Source organism: Cupressus sempervirens, chromosome 7 (genome assembly GCF_028749045.1).
Source record: "Cupressus sempervirens isolate cs-2001-9-10 chromosome 7, ASM2874904v1, whole genome shotgun sequence".
NCBI lineage: Eukaryota > Viridiplantae > Streptophyta > Pinopsida > Cupressales > Cupressaceae > Cupressus > Cupressus sempervirens.
The window spans coordinates 570,762,356-570,783,750 of NC_143124.1; positions in this window are offsets into that span (position 1 = coordinate 570,762,356).

Below are 21,395 nucleotides of genomic sequence, written 5' to 3' on the forward strand. Positions count from 1 at the left end.
AAAGAGATCATATTGGACTATGTTAGCACAAAGGAGAAAATAGAAGACATATTTACAAAACATTTGGCTAAGGACACATTTGAGTAGTTGATGTAGAGATTGCATCAGTCTAGTGGTAGCAATGCACTTTTTCTTTATCTAGACTAGATGCTTGATGCTTCTCCTATGGAGGAGTATCTATGTTTGAGCTAAGTCATGAAGGACTCTTGGTACTAGTATTTACCAATGTATTTGGACACTTGATCTTATTACATATCATACTTAGAGAATTGACATATTGATGCATCTTCATTGATGTCAATGGGGGAGAGATGTGTACATGAAAAACATCCTAAGATATGTATATTCGGAGAAAGAATAACATCTGAAAGATTATCCTGTGAGGGAGAAACAAGTACATTATACCTCATACATTTTATGGGAGAGAGATGTACTCAAGGAAGAGATTCATATTGACTAATGAAGAGGATTTAGTTGATGAAGAGGATTTGAAAGATGCTAATGTACAGGGAAGATTAACACCTTCCTTATGCATATTGGTTATTGTATGATTAGATTCATGGGTAGCATGAATCAGGGAGTAGAGGAAAAAGATAGATATTTGGTATTCATGGAACTTAGATGTTTTTCATCTATGTTGTCATCAATGCCAAAGGGTGAGATTTTTAGCATGAATGTTGATGGTGTTCCTATGGCGAAGTAGCCTATCAGTATTGGAGACATGATTCAGAGCTTGTATGTTGCATTCATGATAGATTTTTTCATTGATGTCAACATACTTGTTATTCTATGAAGACTGGTTGTGCAATAAATAGAGATTGGCTTCACACACTTTGAGGATTGAAGATAAACTTATGCACACTTTTTATGTATGTATGTATGTATATATATATATATATATATATATATATATATATATATATGTGAGTGAGTGAGTGAGTGAGTGTGTGTGTGTGTGTGTGTGTGTGTGTGTGTGTGTGTGTGTGTGTGTGTGTGTGTGTGTGTGTGTCTAGATACTATATTTAAGAGCACGTACAAAAATATGAAGACTAGATAGAGTTATGAAGATTCTGGTGAAGGTAGCTTTTAAACAACATTTTTGGAAAGTGAGGATTGTTGTTTAGATTTTATCTCCTAACAGAGATGGAATCTAGTTAAGTGATATGAGATAGAGGTTGAAGACATGTTGAAGATGGCTTGGTCAAATACACATAATCAAATGATTAATGGTTGGAAATTAATGAAGATTGTGAGTTGATAGATTACTTGTAATTGTGAAAAGATGTAATATTATCATGTAATGTGTAATCTAATATCTTAAGTTGGTCCTATATTATAATTGTAAATTGGGAAAGCCTGAAGATTGACTCAATAATTTATTCTAGGACATGGTATAATGGAAAAGTAATTTCCTTGTGGATAGGTATCCAGAGCAGATTTTGTAATTAGTGAGATCATATTGTGATTGAAAGCTTGAATGTGAATATCTTTTGGATTAGAGTAGAGATTGGTGCAGTTGAGGTACGGTGAGCTTACAAGGAACTCCATTTGGAAAGATAATTTTTTGTTTGACAATTGTTGATGCACACTTGTATTATTTACTGAGGATAGTGTTGAAGTTATTTGGATATTGATGGGTTCATTTATCTTCCTTTCAGCTCTTAACAGGGTTGGCATGATTCCTAACAGGTTAGAATCTCCCAACAGGGATTCAAAGTCTCCTAACAGTGACTCGTATGTCCTAAAATTGTATCCCATTGACTCCTAACAGGTCCCATCATTTCAAAGGATCTTTTATACTAGTGTATCATCTTGTGGGCATCATTTGTTGACATTAAGGTCAATTTGTCTATCAGTGACTCAACACTTAGTTAAATGGTTACATTGCTACCAAGATCTACAGTTGCTACTGAGATATTTAGTGGAAGTGAAGAAAATTGTAGTTTTAATTGAGCTCTAGAGTGTTAACGATGTGAATCTAGTTTTGATCAGTCATCTAGTATCAACTAAGTGATTTAGTAGCTACCAAGTTTCTTAGTGTTCAACAAGTTACACAGTGTTGACCGAGTTCAAGCTACTTGGAAGTAATTATTATGGCCAAGCTTCAAGTTCAACCAAGTTCGTAATTTTTTTGAGTGTTGATAGTGTTTTTTGTGTATCAAAACATCACTGAGTTTGTCATTAGAACCTGAGTTATAGTAGTTGAGCTGACTTTGTGAATTATGATGAAATTGGTATTCTAGCTAACTCTAGTAAGTTGTGATTTTGATTGGTATATATGTAATAAATTGTGTCATATCCAAGTGTGAGCATGTGAAGAAGTATATGATGAGTAGGATTGCAAATTAAGAGATAGAAAAGATTTAGCTATTACAGTTAGGTGATCATTATAATTCAAGGAATCTCATTTAGAAAATCAGAGTTGTAGATCAGAGATCAACCATTGGTTCATCCTAATAGGTGCATCAGTAAAATCCTTTAATAGGGTAGACTTAATAGTGTTTTTCTCAATCTCTTAACTGAGTGCATACTTCATTCTATGTTTGTAAATCCTTTAATGAGGTGGACCTCATAGCCCTTATTACTCCTAATAGGGCAGATCACCATAAGTGGTCAATTGTCAGCATTATAGGTTAACTTTATATTGCGGTACTAAAGCTTGTGGGTGTCATCCCCACCCCAATTTTACTTTCTAATTGGAAGGTTTCTAGATCACTATATATTGTGTTGAAGTGTTATGAATGTTTTATTGCTTTCATTCTTTCATGCATGCAATTAGATTAGAATCTTATATGAAGGATTAATTGGTGAAGTAAGATAAAGTTTTATTGGCTCCTGATTCACCCCTCCCCTCTCAATAACCTTTCCTACCTTATATTTCCAACAATTGCTATAAGATCCTTTGGTTCTCACATTAGAAGTTTAACAACTTAAGAAAAGATCAGAGGTAATGGAGGCATACAGGCCAGATAAGGCTATTGACAATGAAAAGTTAGATCTAGAATTGGCCATTGGACAACTCAAGAAAGAAAAGGAGAAACTCTCTCAATCATTGAAAAGAAGGAAAGATCTTGCAGTACAAGTGAATGAAAATCTCTATATTGAAGAAAGAATGGAAGACATATTTCCAAAAAGAAATTCAAATGAAGCTAATGAAGCAATCAAAGACACCTATTAGAAAAATATTCCAATCTTTAAGAATAAGTCAGAAAGCTAAAAAGAGAACAAGTAATCTAATTAGTTAGATTATGTGAAGTCATGGAAGAAAAAGAAAAAGCCAAATAAGTGATAGAAGAAAAGGATAGTGAAATTCAACAACTATCCCTTCAACAAGAAGGCTTTATTGATCAACTCACTAATGCAAATGAAGAGATTATTAATCTATGATCAAAGAATGAAAGACTACAAAATGATCTCAACATTGAAAAACAAACAAGGAGTCTAGTGATGAGTCAGATACGGAGTCGGAGGAGGTGGATTCGGTGGTAGAGAAGGAAAGTGAGTTGGAAGACGACAAGGAGAAAGATAATGACAAGAAGGAGGAGACCCCCTTGGTAACCCAGGATAACCCCAACAAAAGAAAATTGGACCAGACTCCAACCCATGATCATCTTAGTGACTACGCTGATTTTCCCCCCAGCCCTACTGTGCCCACCTCCCCCCTGGAGGTCCCCATTTCACCCCCAAAAGAGATGATAGAAATCATGGTTGAAAAGGGAGGGGAAGCCATCAGGAAAAATAAGAGAAGAGCCTAGAGAAATTTCAATATGGATAGTGTCAGTATGGGCATTGTTAGAGAACTTGCTAAAATCTAGGTGTTGGGGGATCTCGATAGTAGCACCCACTATGACGAGCTCCTTGACCCGACTCTTCTGGTTCTCTCTGACAATGTTCGTGAAACAGGTTTCAACTTTCTCAACAATGCAAAGAATAGCCTGATCGACAATTTTTGCTCCATTAAGTGGCTTTTTCAGGAAATTGAGACTCTGAAGGTTAGGTCCAACCAAACCAACAACAGGGGGGATGTCAAGGATCATGAGGCTAGAGATAGTAAAGACCAGGTGGGCAGCCAGGAAAAAGACAAAAGCCAGGACCCCAGAGACAATCAGGAGGACAGAATCACCCGACTCGAGTAGAAGGTCCAAAGGCTGGATTTCATCCACCAGGTTGTGACTAAATAGATTATGGATACCCTCCATACCTTGAATGAAAACATTGTTAATCTGGGGGACTATCTGACCAATGCTAGTCTTGTGGGGAACGTGGAGCAGAGTACAGAGCACAGAACCAACCGGGAAGATCCTCAGAAAGAGACTAGAATCCAGGAAAGTCAGGGGGACCAGATGCATTTCCTCCCCACGATCCAGGAGGAAGAGGCCAACCAAAAGGAAAGTGACGCTGCAAAAACCTTGCAGGTAATGGAAAAGAAGGGACACTAGTCTGCCCGCCAGGCTCTGTTCCTGGCCTTTGTTTCTTAGGCTTCGAGCCTTTTTGTTTCTGGCCTTTTGAGGTAGCTTTTTTTCTGTCTTTTCTGCTTTAAGTTGTTTTATGTTGTAAAACTTTGGGTTTCAGGATCCCTGTAAAACCTGTTTTCCTAATCAAAAACATTGAAAAACAAACGTATGAAAGAATGATGAAATCTAAGGAAATCATGAATCAATTGAATGAACAAAGTCAATATAGACACAAAGGCAAATCTAAAATAGGGTACATAGAAAAAGGTGAATCATCTCAGCAAGAAGCTCAAAAGAATAAAAGACCTAATTGCAATCATTGCGGTAAGATAGGTTATACTCAAACAAATGTTGGAGTAATGGAAAAGAAAAATTCAATGGAAAGTGTTATAGTTGCAATTAGCATGATCATAGAGCAAGTGAATGTAAAGAGAAATTTGAGTTTGAAGGTAAATTTCACATTTGCATGAAACAAGGACACAAATCTTTAGAGTGAAAAACCAAGAAGTGGAACCTAGTAGAATAAATTGTGAAAGAAATATTTGGATGGGATTACAACACATGGTGTAAATGTCACCACTGTGGTGAATTTGGGCACATTGGAGCAAACTATGTGAAACATCACATGAGAAAAAGAGATACTACAAAAGATATTTTATTTGCATAGAACTTGGACATCTTGCCAATAACTGTATGAACACAGGTAGAATTGAATATGAAAAGAAAGCCAAAGCTAACAATATTAGAAAAAAAATGAGGTAGCAATGGGTACCAAAATATCCAAAGAATGCAAACCAAGATCATGAAGTGAATGACACCCAAGTCAATAAGTTGGGTGGCTCAATCATTTCAACTTAGTTCCCTATGGAGATCATTGGAATTGTGATTCAAATGAAGTCATCTAACATTAATTCCAGCCAACTAGAAGAAAGATCCACATTAGCATTCAAGATGCACATAGATCATCAAGAATGATAACAAGCAAGAGACCTTACCGAGCAAGGTTGGGTCACAGGACCTTACCAAGAAAAGTCGAGTTGCATATTGTTACTAGGTACAAAAATAGAGTCAATAATTCCTACTGAATGTTGGTGACTCTACCGAGCTATAGATATCTCTTGAGCATTATAGACTAAACCAAGTGGAGGATAGGCTATCACCAAGCAAGTATGAAGTACAAAGCATTAATGGCGATCAAAAAGAGGAAATTCACTAAAAAGGAAGAAATCAATTGTATTATTTCACTGCAAATTTCCAGAGCTATTTGTGAAGAGTGAATTTAGAGCCCTTGAGAAATTTGAGCGTATTTAGTTGAATATTTCTCTCATTTTTAGAAACCCTACCAATCAATGGCATCTTCAAGAAAAAAAATCAAGAAAGGTTATGAAATATTAGTTTGTGGAGTTGACTGCAAGGCACTAAATTTCAAGTTGAGTCCAACAATTGTTGAGGTGCTCGACCCAACTGGTGCTTCATCTCAAATTCCACCCAAGGTATTACTCATGCATGACATTCGTTCATTCTACCATTGTTCTATTTAGGAACTAGGAATCCTAGAGAGGAATGAAGCATTCAATGAATTGTGTGTGGATGATGCATTGAAGCCCAAACATCAACATTTGGAAACCAAGGGTTTAATGCATATTTCACATATGCCAAGAGACTTTCAAGTCAAATGGATTAGATTTATTCTAAGTCATGTTCACAATGGGTAGTTATGGTTGGATCAACCCATTCAAATTACAAAGAAAATGATTCAGAAAATCACTGGGCTTCCAATGCTAAATAAAGCAAATACAACCAAAACCCTAGGTTGGGTCGAATTGGCTAAGCAAACTCTTTTCCAAGTGGGATGGAAGAGGCATGAAGCTTAGTGACATAACAGACATGGAACTAAAGTTCAAAATACATGTTATTGCACACAAAATTTATAGTTCAAGTCAGTTGAACAACATATCATGTGAAGCTATTGATCTGGGATACAAGGTAGTGAAGAATAATCTATCCTTTGACCTTGTCGAGTTGTTGTTTAACCAATTCAACAAGAACATGTAGAGCATCAAAGTGTCAAAGAATAACCCATGTAAGTTTGGTTCCCTTTTGAAATGTTTATTCTTCTTTATTCAAATTTTTTTCCCTTCTAAAGATTTAGTATGGAGGAAGGATGTTCCTATTTTATATTAGATCAATGAATATATAGCAAAAATGGGTGAGAATTTTGATAACATAATGGATAGTTAATTTGAATCATTCAAAGAGAAGACACAAAATAGGTTTAGGATACCCAAGAGTCTTGTGGAAGAATATGAGCAAGATATCTATTTCATGGTTCACTATGACAAAGTATATATTCAGGCAATCAAACCTAGAGTGGCATGGGTTAAGCCTCTAAACTATGAGATTAACATTGATGACACCAAGGATATTATAGAAGCTGTATTGAATGAGCCTATGGATCTTAAAGCCACCTATTTCAAAACATATGATAAATCAAAGGCAAGAACTGAGCTTGAGGTCAAGCTACCTCAAGTAGTAAACAAAGGGAGGAAGAGGATAGAAAAGTTAATGAAAGACACAAAGCAACCAAGTTATACTCTCATACTGACAAAAGGAAAAGGAGATGATGATGAAGAGAATGAGGCAAAGGAATCTAAATCTGATAAAGAACCACCTCCCAAGTAGAAGGGGAAGTTCATCATAACCAAACCTATCAAATCCTCCCCTATTGTATTTACTAGAAGGGCAGGCAAGTCTAAAGAGGATTTGAAGTTAGGTGAAGATGAAGTTGAGAAAATTATCTTCACAAGATCTAGACCTACACTTCAAGAAAGATTGAAGAAAATGGAAGAAGGAACTAGAATGGCATGTTCAAATTTCTCAAGTATGAGACAAGGAATGAAGAAGAGAAAAGGAAAATTGAGGATACTATTATGCTAAATTGGGCAAATGGAAGTATTCCCCAGATGAGCTTGCACATAAAATTTCTGATGAACTTATGATGGCAGTAAAACCTAGATGGGAAAGTGCAAAGAAAATTTCCAAGGACATCTTTGAATAGACTTTGAGGCAACTCATGCTGAGTCTTAGTGAGAAGGAAGTGAAGGAATCCTTGAAGCAAAATGAGAAGAAGTTCACGCTCAAGTTAAACACTTGCATGATATTGCTTAAGGATATTGAATCTATGGTGAAGATAGCTACAACTACATGGAAAAACATCTATCAGTTGCATCAACCTAATGACTTTTTTATACATGTTGATGACAAGGAAGGTGAAGATGAGGAAGAAGATGTAGAAATTAAAGATGATGAGTTAGATAATGTCAATCTAGATGATGAAGAGGAAGAATAGGAAGCTAATGGAGGAAGCCTTCTAGAGATATAAGGCATTGAGGAAACTAATGTACAAAAAAAATTAACAACAGTAATGACCTCATTTCCTCATTCTCTGAGAAAATCCTTAGTGCAATCCGGCTTCAAGAAAGCTTCTACCGAGTTGCTTGTGGATACCACTACTATACCAAGCACCCAACCAAGCTCTGGATCTGTTCTACTGAGCGTTATAATGACTAAAGTGCCTAGCACTTCATCTGCCAAATAGCAAGTTCCTCCATCATCAAGCTTGACTGAGCAACAACAAGGTATTCCTATTGTTAGTTATATTTCTACATTTGTTGCTAGTCTGTCAATTTCTACAATTGTTTCTATTCCAAGTGTATCCATAGATAGTACAATGAAAGATGAGAACCAGTCTCAACCAAGTACAAAATTCTTAGAGAAGGGTAAACAAATTGTTTATACCATTCTAAAGGAAAAGGGTAAAGAAGAAGCAAAAGCAATTGATCTAGATGAGGATATAGTTATTCCAAATTAGGATATCTCTACCTTCACCCCTAATCAAATGGATACCATGGCTAAACTACTGAAGAAGAGAGCTAAGTAGAAAAAGCTTAAAGAAGAAAAGAAGAAAGAAAATCAAGTTCTTGAAGACATAAACAGCATATTTATTGATGCTCTAGGTATTGGGGTTGATGGAAAACAACCCATTCTTGACCAATTAGTTGAAATTGTCCACAAATATAATGAAGACTTGAATGGACAGGATAAATTGCTACAAAGAGCTGAAAGAAATTTGAAAATAGAGTTTTGGAACAAGTTGCATAGAGAATAGCCATAGATCAAGTAGAGTTATCTACTATTCTTGGTTCACTAGAAATATCTATTAATAATGTTGTTTCATTATTTGTCAAACTGAGTGGCATATCTATCTTCACAAAGGAGATCAAGGATAAATTATCCAAGATAGATGAAGATATGAAGGAAAGTGCAAACTAGCTATCACTTGACCCAAGTTATAGTTCTGCACATTATTCCAAGATCAAATATCTAACAAATTTGTAAGTAGAGTTATTGAGGGAAGAAGTCAAATTCTGGGCCACACTTGCAAAAATTTAGGGCATGATTCTTCTAAACATGGATGCATTGCAGAAACACATTGCACATTCAAAGACACTCATCCATGATAACAACTTCTCCATAGATGATCACATGATGGAATTATTAGTAGAAGTTTAGATTGCATTGCATGCAAGCAAGGTATTATAAGAGAATTCGGACAAGACAATGGTACTAATTTTGAAGGTACATTCTAAATTCTTGTCACATTTTGGTATTAACATATAGATATTGTATACCTTTGGTATTTATGTCAAAAAGGTGGAGAAATAAATATGTGTAATATGTAAAGAGGGAGAAGATATTGTAGAAGGAGAGAAGTAATATGTAAAGGAGGAGAAGTATACTATACTCCAGTTGTATGAATATAGGAGAGATATATATATGTGCGAGCAATATAGTAGTATGTAGATACTTGTACAGATAAGAAAAAAATATCTTTATGAAAGCAATTTTAAAAAATCAAAAAAATAGAGTATCTTACCAAGCCATAGCACCTAGAAGTCAAAACCAAGTTGAAGACACAAAATGATGATAAAGGAAGTTTTGACTTATATTTTTGAACGATCATATTTTTGTTTTGGTAAGTGCTTTTGTCACTAATGCCAAAGGGGGAGATTTTTGACATTAAGGTTAATTTTTCTATCAGTGATTGAACACTTAGGAAAATGGTTACATTGCTACCAAGCTCTACAATTGCTATCGAGCTTATCATTCAGTTTGTAGTGTTAACCAATTGATTCAATTGTTCCCAAGCTAAGTAGTAAGAATACAGTGTCTACCGAGCACCTGAGTCAGTTTGTAGTGTTTGCCAAGCTACATAGTGCTTATCAAGCTTTAGAGGAAAAGTTTAGTACAAAATGAGCATAGGAGAGGCTACCGAGCTATTCACTGGAAGTGAAGAAGATCATAGTGTTAATCAAGATCTATAGTGTTAACAATGTGAATCTAGTGTTGACTGAGTCATCTAGTGTCAACAATGTGAATCTAGTGTTCACCAAGTCACACAGTGTTGACCAAGTTCGAGCTAGTTGGAAGTGATTAGTATGGACCGAGCTTCAAGTTCAACCAAGTGCCTAAGTTTGTTGAGCATTGACAGTGTTTTTCATGTATCAGAACATCACCAAGTTTGTCTTCAAAACCCAAGTTACAACAGTTGAACCAACTTTATGAATTATGACGAAATTGGTATTGTACTCAACTCCAGTAAGTTGTGATTTGGATTGGTATATATGTAATACATTGTATCATATCCAAGTGTGAGCATGTGAAAAAGTATATGATGAGAAGGAGTGTGAATTGAAGAAGGCTACAAGTAGTATAAGGGATAGAAAAGATTTATCTATCATAGTCAGGTGATCATTGTAATTCTTGAGGAATCTCATTTAGCAAATTAGAGTTGCAGATCAGAGATCAACCATTGGTTCATCCTAACAAGTGCATCAGTCAAATCTTTTAACATGGTAGACTTAATAGTCTTTTGCTCAATTTCTTAACCGAGTGCATATTTCATTATATGTTTGTAAATCCTTTAAATCCTTTCATAAGGTGGACCTCACAGTCCTTATTGCTCCTAAAAAGGCAGATCACCAGAAGTGGTCAATTGTAAGCCTTAACAGGTTAACTTTATACTACAGTATTAAGGCTTGTCGGCATCATCCCCACCGTAGTTTTACTTTCTAATTGGAACATTTCTAGGTCACCATATCTTGTGTTAAAGTTTTATGAATGTTTTATTGCTTTCATTCTTTCATGCATGCAATTAGATCATAATATTATATGAAGGATTAATTGGTGAAGTTAGATAAAGTTTTATTGGTTCCTGATTCACCCCTCCCCTCTTAGTAACCTTGCCTACCTTATATTTCCAACATCATTCCCATTGGATTTTTCCCTTTGATCAAGGGTTTCCCTAGTTAACAAATATGGTGTTATTGTGTATGGTTATCTTTCTCTAGTTGTTGCATCTACTCTTTCTATGTTTCATAATTAATAAAGACATTAATTGAATAATTTATTCACCCCTCCCCCCTCCCCTTCTCAGTTATCTTGGTGGACTTTACTTTCTAACAAAGACATCATGTGTACTTTCATCAATGCAGACATCAACAACTAAGCAATTGTTGCCATGTACCTCAAAAGATGGCTCAACTGGTAATGTGGAAGTTGTTGTTTTAATAATCTCTTCACACACTTAGACTTCCAATGTCACTACAAGTCCATCCAACTCACAATATTTGGAGTTAATGCCACCAAATGAACTTTCTAACTTGTTTCCTAAGGTATGATTTGAGAGATAAGATTCATCGAGAATGCATCACTAGTCCCCAATTCTTGAGTAACTTCAAGTTACAACTCAATGGTACCATTGTACACATTTATAAATATTGTTATCTCATCATTATAAAAGGTATCATTATTTTTTCCATGAAAATTAGAACTGTTATGAGTTAACTTTTCCATGCAATCCTCATTCTTAACACTCATATCAAGATTGTCAATAGTCAAGGTCACTCCCATAGCACTTCCAAAACTTGCCATGACTTTCAAATCATTGTTATACTCAAGTAAAAGACTACTATCATAAAAATAAATATTGTCAATTATAGGCCCACTTTTCTATGAAAGTGAATAAGTTCCAAATTACAATTGATTAGTCATGTTAATGTTTAGTGTTAGAAGAAGCAAAACATGGATTACTTGACATATTGGAAATTACTGTTGATTCCATAAATCACAAGGATATGAGCATGTGTGTGTGTGTGTGTGTGTGTGTGTGTGTGTGTGTGTGTGTGTGTGTGTGTGTGTGTGTGTGTGTGTGTGTGTGTGTGTATTAATATACATACATATATATATATATATATATATATATATATATGCCTACATCCATGTAATGTTATATGGATTATCGACATTACTGTGATCATGTTTTATTGACTAATCGGCAACCTTCATTGGTCAAGCTAATTTGTTATTTGGGAGACATCTCATCATCACGCCATGTTATTATCAGGCACATTCATATTAAGTTTGTTTGTTATTATTACAAACTAACATGCCTCTGAAGAGGCATGCCTCTACATGGCCCTTGGGCCATGTAGAGACATGACTCTTCATAGTCATGTCCCTTTCTCTCCTATATATATGAGCATGCTACCACAGGGAAAGAAATTAATCCATGGCATTCAAAGTACCTATAGTCAACAAATAATATTGCATAAACATTGCTCATTGTTATCATTATTATTTCATCTGTTATATAGCACTTAAATTGTTACAGTTACTGTTTGAAGGAGGAAGATAATACTATGATCATTGCCAAAAGAAAAGCAAATACATTTTGCATTATATTATCTGCAAGCATTTATTTTGTAATTTTTTTATCTATTAGAGCTATACTAATAGGAAAACTTTTGCAAAGTATTCATTATAATCTAAATTTCAAAAGTTAAAGAAAGAGGTTTTAAAACCAAAGCATTAAAATGGTGAATCACGTAAGAATTGAAGATAGGCTAGATGGAGCATCAAACTTCTCATCTTGGAAAATCATATTATTAATAGTGCTAAGAGAAATGGAATTAAAAAAATACATTGAATCAAATTTACCCATGCCTGAAAGTGAATCTGAGAAAGTAACGTGGAAAAGACATAATAATAAAGCAATGAAGATCATTATAGACTCATTAAAGGATCATATACTTCCATCTATAGCTAATCTTCAAACCACATATGAAATTTTCTCCTCCATTCAAAATACATTTGAAATTAACAATACAAGTAGATTATTAAATTTAAAACAATATCTACTTTATATAAAGATGAAAAGTGGAGAATCCATAACCTCATATTTCTTAAGAATTACTTAATTAAAAGATCAACTTGCAACTATGAAAAATCAAGTGGATGATAAGGAACTAAGCATGATTTCTCTTAGAGGTCTTCCTCTATCATGGGAAACCTTCATTCAAGATTTAAGTTCATGACCTGAACTTCTAAAATTTGATCAACTAAAGAATGAATGTACTCAAGAGGAGTCTAGACTAGCTTCAAGAGGACTTATTACAAATCAAGAGGGAGACATCCAAGAACTATATACTAAATCAAACAAGAAAAGGAAGTTTAAACATAACAAGAAGGAATTCAACAAAAATCACAAATATAACAAACAACGTGACTGGTCCAAAGTTAGATGTTTTAAATGCGACAAGATTGGTCACTCCTATTATGTATGTCCAAAAAAGCAAAAAATTCAAGCAGCATTAGCGAGAGTTAAGGATGAAAATATTTAGAAAGTAGAAAAAGAAAATTATGCATTCTATTTAGCTCTCTCAAGTGAATTAAACACTAACCTCAATACTTGGATCATAGATAGTGGAGCTTCTCGCCACATCACTAGATTTAAGGATAAGTTTGAAAATTTCTCTAATCATGCATCAGAAGTAACCATTGTAGATAACTCCTCTTATCCTATTAAAGGAAATTGTCCCTATTCTATACAACTAAATTATGGTATTACACTTCAACTTAAGAATGTCTTATATGTATGAGGAATCAATAGAAACCTCATCTCCATCTCCAAATTTACTGATCAAGGATACAAAATTGCATTTCAAGAAGATAGAGTTCTATCTTGGCCCAAGAACTCAACTATTAAGAAATCCATCTCCATTGGAGTTAGAGATGGGAGTCTTTATAAGCTTTGTAATAATCAAAACTCTAATCTAAACTTAATCATTAGTAATGGTCAATCAAATTCCTCTTAAATTTGGCATAGGAGACTAAGTCATCTTAATTATCGGGCTTTATCATCTATAGGGAAAATTGTAAAAGGCCTACCTAATCTGAAAGCTAATCATTTAAGTATTTGTAAGGGATGTGCATTAGGTAAAAATACTAAACATTCCTTCCCTAAAAGTGGTCATAAATCCAAATCCATTCTTGAACTTATTCACACATATCTCTGTGGCCCTATGTCAGTCCCCTCTCTTAATGGGTGTCTTTTCTATAAAATCTTTAGTGTTGATTACTCTAGGAGAACCTGGATCTATTTTCTAAAGCAAAAGGAGTCATCTAAAGTCTTATCCAAATTTAAATAATTCAAAGCCTTAGTTGACAACTAGTCAGGTCAAAAGATCAAAACCCTAAGGTTAGACAATGGGGTTGAATACATATATGATATCTTTAAAAAGTTCTGTATTTCTATTGGGATTAAGAGGGAGTTTTTATACCTTATAATTCTTAATAAAATGGAATAGCTGAAAGGAAAAATAGATATATAGTTTAATCAGCCAGAGCTATGTTACGTGATCAAAATCTTCATTATTCATTTTGGGTTGAAGCATCTAATACAACTGTTTACATTCAAAATCGATGCCCTCACTCCATAGTAGAGAATACCTCCCCAGAGGAAGTATTCACAGGCATTAAACCAGATTTAAGCCACTTGAGAATATTTGGATGTCCAGTCTATGTTCACATACCAAAAGAGAAAAGAACGAAATTGGAACCATCCAGGAAAAAGGGAATATTCATTGGATATAGTGAAACTACAAAAGGATATAGGATCTACATTCCTAGGCAAAGGATAATTGAAATTAGTAGAGATGTAATATTTGAAGAAGACACAAACTTTAAAATTTCCAGTAATAGTGATGAATCTATTTCTGAAGAAGATCAACCCATAAAAATTGAGAGGGAGGATGATTCTGACTTGTCTTCCATGTCTAGTCATATAGAACCTGAAAACATCAACAATAACAATAAAAAGAGACCTCTTTGGGCTAGAAAAATGTTAGAAGAAAATCAAGTTGAACCAGATGAAGTAATTAAGGAAAGAAAAAGGACCAGAAATCAATCTTGTTATGTTGCATTACTATCTGAACTTATAAAATCTGAACCTACTAATGTTGAAGAAGCACTTTCACATCAATCATGGAAGGAAGCAATGATTGATGAATACAACTCTATATTGAAAAATGATGTATGGGATGATGTACCGAGACCTAAGAACAAATTAGTTTTCTCTTCCAAATGGTTTTTTAAGATTAAACATGCTTTAGATGGTAGTATTGAAAAATACAAGACAAGATTTGTAGCCCGAAGTTTCTCTTAGAAAGAAGGTATTGATTATGAAGAAACCTTTGCCCCTGTTGCTAGATACACTTTAGTTAGAACAATCCTAGAAATTGTAGCATTTAAAGGATGCGAAGTACATTAGATGGATGTCAAAATAGCATTTCTCAATGGTAAGATTGAAGAAGAAGTTTACATTGAACAACCAGAAGGGTTCAATACTTATGACAGCAAGACTCATGTTTGTAAATTAAAGAAAGCACTTTATGCACTCAAACAAGTTCCCAGAGCCTAGTATGAAAGAATAGATAATCACCTATTGAAATTAGGATATACCAAAAATGAAGCTAACCCAAATTTGTACTTCAAAGCTAAAGGTGATGATATGATTATTCTTGTATTATATGTTGATGATTTGCTAATTACAGGTGAGGAACATCTCATAAATAAATGCAAGCAAGAGCTCACTGCAAAATTTGAAATGAAAGACTTAGGGTTACTTCACTACTTTATGGGATTAAAAGTCTGGCAACTAGACAACTGTATTATACTATATCAGGGAAAATATACAATTGATATCTTAACCAAATTTGGAATGATGGAATGTAAATCGGCTGCTACTCCTATGGAAATAAATCTACACAAATTAAAAGATGATATGAAAAAATCTGAGGTTGTAGATCCTACTTACTACAGAGAAATTATTGGATCCCTGATGTATTTGGTCAATACTCTTCCTGACATATGCTATGCAACTCACACCCTGAGTCAGTTTATGTGTGCTCCTAAGAAGATACATTTACATGCAGCCAAATACATATTGAGATATGTAAAAGGTACTATTGGAATGGGAATCAAATATGATAGAGTCAACATTGAACTACTTGGATATTCATATTTTGATTGGGTCAGAAGCTCTGTTGAGTGGAAGAGTACTTCAGGATATTGTTTCAGTCTTAGATATGGTATGATTTCCTGGTCTAGCTAAAAAAAAAACTTCAGTAGAAATGAGTTCCACCGAAGTTAAGTACATTGTGTCTTCCTTGAGTGCTAGAGAAGCAGTATGGCTATGAAAGTTGCTATCAGATCTCTTCAAAAGAGATTTGAAGCCCATTTTGATTTATTTGATAATCAAGGTTGTATTAAGCTTTCTTCTAATCCAGTATTTTATAATCACTCCAAACATATTGAAATTTCATTTCATTACATTAGAGATATGGTGAATTGAGGAGTTATTCAATTGGAACACATATGTACAAATGAGCAAATAGCTGATATCCTTACCAAGCCTCTTGTTAAAGTGAAACTAAAATACTTTAGAGAAAAACTTGGTATGATTAATTGTAATGATAAATTTTTAAAATAAAATATTTATTTCATTTTGAGTTTAAGCCTTTATTGGTTACTTAGTAGCATTTGATATGTAATGAAAGGTGACGATCTTTCATGGACATATTCATTTGAAGGAAATTATTTACAAGGTGACGATCTTGTAAATAATTAACCTATGTGTGTATTATATGAGCATCTCTAGACATTTCTTAAGTGCAAGTAGAGATTATATGGGCATCTCTAGACATTGCTTAAGTGCAAGTAGAGATCATATGGACATCTCTAGACATTGCTTAAGTGCAAGTAGAGATTATATGTGCATCTTTAGAAATTGCTTAAGTGCAAGTAGAGATTATATGGGCATCTCTAGACACTTAAGTGCAAGTAGAGATTGTGTATCATGGACATCTCTAGACATTGTTTAAGTGCAAGTAGAGATCATGGAAACTTAATCACAATGGATATCTCTAGACATTTCTTAAGTGCAAGTAGAGATCATTTACTGTTCATATTGTGTTGATTACATGATGATTCTAACTTATTGATGTTTTACTTCTCCCTAGCTAAAGAGGGAGTGTTAATGTTTAGTGTCAGAAGAAGCAAAACGTGGGTTACTTGATATACTGGAAATTACTATTGATTCCATAAATCATAGGGATATAAGAATATGTGTGTGTGTATTAATATATGTACACACACACACACACACATATATGCCTATGTCCATGTAATTTTATATGGATTATCGACATTATTGTGATCATGTTTTATTGATTGATCGCAGCCTTCATTATGATCAACCTCCTTTGTTATTCAGGAGACATCTCATTATCATGCCATGTTATTATTGGGCACATTCATATTAAGTTTGTTTGTTATTATTACAAACTAACATGCCCCCGAAGAGGCATGTCTCTACATGCCTCCGAAGAGGCATGTCTCTACATGGCCCTTGGGCCACGTAGAGACATGACTCTTCGTAGTCATGTCCCTTTCTCTCCTATATATATGAGCATGCTACTGTAGGGAAAGAAATCAATCCATGGCATTCAAAGTACTTACAGTCAACAAACAATATTGCATAAACATTGCTAACTGTTATCATTATTATTTCATCTATTATACAAAACTTAAATTGTTATAGTTACTGTTTAAAGGAGGAAGATAATATGGTGATCACTACCAAAAGAAAAGCAAATACATTCTGCATTATTCAAGTAAGATATTCTCTATAAGCATTTATTTTGTAATTTTTTACGTATCAAAGATCCACAATATTTAACAAGTCATTGTGCTTATTTAAGGCCTTTCATTATTTTCTCTAGATTGGATATATTTTCCTTCTTTGGTAGAACATGAAGGAAGGTAGGTAACAATATTTCATCTTTAATTATATCCATGTAACTAACTCACTGCTTAACTAATAAATAATCCCAACTGTAGAGTGTTGATCACCCAAATTTTCAAAAGTGTGAGCTCAATGATTTCCAACCCCAATAGGATGGTAATAAATTTCTCTAATATCACAATAAGAACCTCAGTGGGCTATCCAAACTCTAACTTGAATATGTTTGTTTTTTTTGAGTGATTTGGTTTTGGTTTGTAATTTTAATATTAAAAAAAACTTTTTGTCAAACAAGTTTTAACAACAAAATTTGGAGATATTAAAACTACATGCAAAATAATGGTTGCAAATATAGAGTGAACTAAAATAACTCTCTAGAAAATTCAACTTCCTTATTGTCATTCAATTGATCGATATGAAAACCATGCCAAGCAAGGAAGTACAATTTGATTAACTAAGTTTGAAACATCATAATTTTGATTTACTTTCAAATCACATTGCAATTTTACTATAGGGATTGGTGTAGTGCCTCTCCCATTTGACTTTTGTAAGTCATCCTAATGGATGCACCCTTGCTGATCTTTTGTTGTGATGGATCATGATTGTGACCCTGAGTGGTCTACACCGTCGAGGTGTTTGGATTTATATTTTGTATCAGTTGCGTTGATTATGCTTTTGACTGATCTTTGAGATTATGATGTGATTTTTGGTTCACTGAGGTTTGTGCCAGTGGTTACCAAGATCGATGTGGTATCATGAGGTTGTTCCGTGATTACCTTGAGATGTGTACAAAGATTGCACTATGTTCTTTTACCATGTTGCACTGGACTAGGTTCCTGTAGCAGTGGTTAGTCATGTTTATGACTGTGTTTGCTTATGTGTTTTAAGTGCCCTTTTAATGCAAAGTAATCAATCATTATTAAATGCGTAAGTAATTAAATGGATTGTTCATGTGAGATTATTTGGTTATGTACTGCAGACATTTACCTTGTTATATTTCTGATTAGAGAGATATTTGTTACTCATGTTATGTTTTACATTTGAGATGACCTGAGGGTCAAATGTTACTCTTTGATTCTAGTATCATAGATATTAGACTACTATGTTGTTCAGTTAATCATGTTGCATGATGATGCTATTTTGAGATGACAGTGTGTTTTATGAGGATATCTGGTTATCTGGTATTTGGACATACCTCTAATTTTGTTATGTGACGGATCTAATGATATGGTTATTTACTTCATTCCTACGTTGTTATGCGAACGTGAGTGATGTAAATAGATTGTTTTAATATAATTAAATAAATGGTTAAATTAGGTGATTTAACGCATTATTTCTTCGGCTATGTTATTATATGCAATTGCACTTGATCGTGTTGTTTAGTGTGTAGGATTTATATCCTTGGCAGTGGCACTTAGAGTTAGTGATTCAGTCGTTCATATTTTACCAATGTCGCCTTTTGTATGGTCGACGTATCCTTAATTAAATGTTTTAATTTAAACCTTTCGGTGATTATTAAATCCGAACTCATTTGCATTATGTGATTAGACCAGTAAGCGTGTCTGTGCATTTAGAAGTTCGCATTGTCGCGAAAGTTATTAAGGAGATTTATGTGTTTTTGGGTTTTCGGGCTTTTTAATTGATTTATTTTAATTTTTAGCAGCTTTGCCATAGATGAATTCCTATGTATAAGAATAACCTATTTTCGTTTGGGTCGATTCGGGGTTTAACTAGATTGGCTGGTTAAATGCCCTAATCGATTATTCACCTGAAAAGTGAATAAGTATCCAAAAAGGAATCTAATTCCTCACTTCTCACTTTCAAATTGGAAAGTTGGAGAGTAAAACCCAAAATCCTCTTCGTCAAGATTTACTGTTTTGTTCGTTGTGGGAGCTACGGGCGTGGGATCGTCGCGAGGTTGGGCTCGTTGGATCCAGCTCGGGGAAACCTTGGATTGCCGCGATTTTTAGCTACTTCTGCGAGATATTTATTTTATGGTTCAGATTCCCGTTTTTCCCTTTTGGCTGTGAGGTAGGGCTTTCCTGTTTTATTGTTTCTGCTTCTATTTTTGGTAGCCATTTGTTTGGAGGCTGAGAACTAGTGTTCCCCTTCATTTCTGTATGCTAGTTCTACCCGGTTGGGCGGGTATGAACATTTCCCTATTTTTTGGGATGAGGGTTTGGGATTTTGCACCATTATGCTGGCCGTTTTTGCATACGGTGTCCGATTCCATTTATTTTTGGATTTTTGAGGGTTTTGAACCCAAAGGCTAAATGGGTTTTAATTTTGAAGTTTTCCAAATTTTTGGAGTTTTTACCTCATTTTGCGTGCCGCCCTATTTTCTCGAGTTTTCTTGGCACAATGTGGGCCGTGGACTTTGATGATCCGTTTGGATATCAGTCATACCACTTTTGCACTTTTATGTTGCATTGGGATGCGTGTTGCATCCATACTCTCGGATTGAGGCCGATTGAGTGAGTTCATGATGTGTGGTCTTGTTACATCATTGGGATTCGTGTAGAATCCATACTCTTGGATTGAGGCCGATTGAGTGATTTTAGGATGTATGGTTTTATTGGCTTTGGGATTCGTGTAGAATCCATCCTTCCCGTGTTGCTTTCAGTTGGGTGTTTTCTTTGCATTGTGTTCTCATTCTTGTCCTTGTGTTATGATCTTTGTGATGGTGGTGCGCCACACACGAGTACATATGCGTACATTTGTTGGGTGACTTGCGAGGCTCGATCTTCCGTGGATTTGTCGTAAGTTATGATCATTGGGGTTGGGATGGGAGTATGCATGCCCACGGGCACTTGTCGTAGGATGAGCATGGGTAGGGTAGGGTAGCATATGGAGGGGGCTTCTACCTCGCAACCTGGTGATCATTGTGCCCAGAGGGTTGGCGAAAGAAGCTTTAATTAAGTGAAAATTAAATATAATGTGTGACTGGTAATAAAACTTAAGATAATAAAAAGGTCTGGGGTGCAAGAGCCTTTCCGTTGAGGGATGTTGAATCTGCGCAAGTCCTAGCTTGGGATTTTTGATGCCAAGCGACTCTCCATGATGTTAGTCCCTACATAGTAGCCTATTGAGTGTCTGACCAGGACCTGTACTCCTTGCATTGTCTTAGGTTCTTGGTTGCAGCCATCATACTCTCTGGCGTGAGTGTTAGCCATGGATGTTCTTTTGTGTGTTTTTTTGGTTGGATCATTATCTCCATCAGCACGGCGGGTGTGGACCTACGGGTGTCACGTGGTTGGGAGGTGTAGCTACCTTCATCACTGCTAGGGATCGGTGTACAGAGACGATCTTTTGTCCTAGTGCAACCGTTGCTGGATGTCTTCACTTGGTACTTCGGGTTCCGGAGTATGCTTTCTTGTGATTTATGCTTTCATTGGGATACTTGTATATCATGTTTAGATGATGTTATTTTATTTGACGCATGCTCTTATTATGATGTTTAGTATATGATTAGATGCTGTGAATTATTGTATTAGCATATCTGTTGCTTATTGTTGTTTAGCATGTGATAGGTGATGTTATCTACTGTAGGATTATCTTATGTGTTATCACTAGCATGTTAGATTTTCTTATGTTGTTATTATGCATGTTTAGTAGTGATGTCCCTATTACAACAGTACTGACGATCTGGTCGGTGGCTTGGGATGTTACACGTGGGGGATGGCTAGGACCCACGATGGTCTTATGATGCTATTGACGGTTGGGAGGAACCGCGTACTTAG